A 2,516-nucleotide genomic window follows, 5' to 3' on the forward strand; every position below is an offset into this window, starting at 1 on the left:
GAGAGGCCCAGGTGAGGCTTATTACAAGGAGTAATTTCTTTATGAAAGAATATGGGAAGCGATCATAATTTAATGATATTATTTCATGACTTACTTCTATATCAGTAAACTCATCACAGTATTTCCTGAAATAATCTTATGCTAATTAATTTATGGAGTATTCATAACTCATTCTCTCAAATGAGTTATTTCAGTATTTAATGCTACATATTGGTACACTCATGAATTCTTCACAATTATTTGTGCTCTCTACCATTAACAGTGAATTTTCGTATTTGCATTCCAATATACAACAATGGGTACACAGGTAATAAAAGGCCAGTAAAAAACTGAAAAACAAGAAAACGTTAAATTTGACAGTTTGGAAACAAATTAGTAAAATCATTGCAGGTGTACTCTAATTGAAAAACATCCACTGAAGAAATTCAGAAGTGTGATACAAAATAAAATACAGTTATGGGACCATCTACAGTGAGAATATCAAGCATCTCAAATTTTCACTTATGAATTGTTCATGTATGTGTTAATTGATATATGTGGCATATTGTTCATTGAATAAAAATATTAAAAGTCATTTATTATCATTCTTTCTTCACACACTGCTTGACTGTATTAGATAAATAAAAAATTTCCGGGCACTGGTGGCTCATGCCTGTTATCCTAGCTACTCTGGCAGCTGAGATCTGAGGATCACTTCTGGAAGGCAGCCTGTGGAGAAAAGTCTCCATCAGACTCTTATCTCCAATTAACCACTCAAAGCCTGGAAGTGAAGCTGTGTGTCACAGCGGTAGAATGCTAACCTTGAGCCAAAAGAGCTCAGGGATGGCATTCAGGCCCTGAGTCCAAGACTCACAACAAAGAAAAAATAAACAAAAATTAAGTAGGGTAGCTGGCTTCTGGGGACTCACACCAGTAACACAAGCTACTCAGGAGGCTGAGATCTGAGGATCGCAGGTTGAAGCCATACAACAGGGCAGAAAAAGCCCAAGAGACTCTTATTTTCAATTATCTACCCAAAGAGCTAGAAGCCAAGCTGTGGCTCAAGAGGTAGAGCAGTACATCTGAGCAGAAAAGCTCAGGGAGAACACCCAGGAACTGAGTTCAATCCTTAGGACAGGCACCAAATGTGTTTGTGACAGAATTTCTGGTTTCAACAGCACTGGTGTAGCTTTGTGGTTCATGACACAAAACTAGTGACTGAAAGGAAGAAGTTTTCACGTTTCCCATGATGAAAACCTGCTCGCCCTTAGTCCTTACACTGGAGAAGAGTCCTATCCAAGTGGGGTGGGAAGGGACAGAAAGGAGGGGTAACAATGCACGATAGGAAATGCACTCATTACCCTACCCATGTAACTGTAACCCCTCTGTACAGTATCTTTACAATTAAAAAAAAAAGTTTTCATTGAAAAAAAAACACTTTTTCTGAATAGATCGGTTACTTCAGAAACTGCCATAATTACTCTCCTCTGAATAAGCGAGGCTCCCTTCCCAGGAAGAGCAGTCCATTCTCTCTTTCTTTGAACCTGGGTTGGCTTTGTAACCTTTCACCACCAGAAGGAAGTGATGGAAACAATGCTGTTGAGTTCAGCCTGCAACAGGCACCGCCCCTTTAGTTTTGCTCATGTGTAGAAATGGTCAAGGTGTAAAGAAACTTCAACTAGAACCTTTTGGTGGGAGATGATGATGATGAGGTGCTCCTAAATGCCTAATGTATGAGACTTCTTAGATTCACATAGGGAACATCTACAGTTTGTCCATCATCTGACTTTACTGGTTGAATGTCAAAAGGATTTACCTTGTGGCTATTGTGTAACTTCTTAGCACAGGTCCCCATTTGGCTCACTAAGTCTCATACCTAATCATAGGTCTCTGTGTTTTACCTCCCATATACCTTTCTTACCACCACATCATTGAGCGCATATTTCTGCTTTTTTTCTTACTCAGTACTTTTTGGCAACAAAAAAAAAAAAAAGCATACCAGAGGGCAAAAGAAGAAAAATACTTTGAAGAGCCCTAACAAATATGACAGAGTCAGAAGTAGAAGAAATGTTAGTATTATCCGATCAAACTTTTTTAAAGTAACTAAAATGCTAAATGCTTTCATGGTAAACTATACAAGATACAAGAACAGATGGATGATGTAAGAAGAAATATAGAAATTCTATTGCAACAATGAGATGTACAAGACGTTATGTCGAAAATGAACTTTACAACTTTGGCGTGGGAGAGAGGAGTGCGGGGTGGGGGTGGGAATGGGAAGGGATGTTAAGGGGAAACAAAGGAGGAGGCAACAATGCTTGATAAGAAATGTACTCATAGAGGGGGGACCAAGATGGCGACGGGGCAGTAGGGAAACGCCACAGCTCTCTCCAACCAAAAAGAGAGTTCGAGTTCCAACGCTTAATCTCCCCAAGAGACCGACAACAACAAAAAGACGAACACTCAGAGAAAAACCAGAGGTGGAAAATAACAAAAAAAGAAAGAGAGGAAAAGAAGAATTTCAGAACAGAGAAGAG

This window comes from Dipodomys ordii, unplaced genomic scaffold (genome assembly GCF_000151885.1).
Source record: "Dipodomys ordii isolate 6190 unplaced genomic scaffold, Dord_2.0 Scaffold42, whole genome shotgun sequence".
In the NCBI taxonomy this organism is placed as follows: Eukaryota; Metazoa; Chordata; class Mammalia; order Rodentia; family Heteromyidae; genus Dipodomys; species Dipodomys ordii.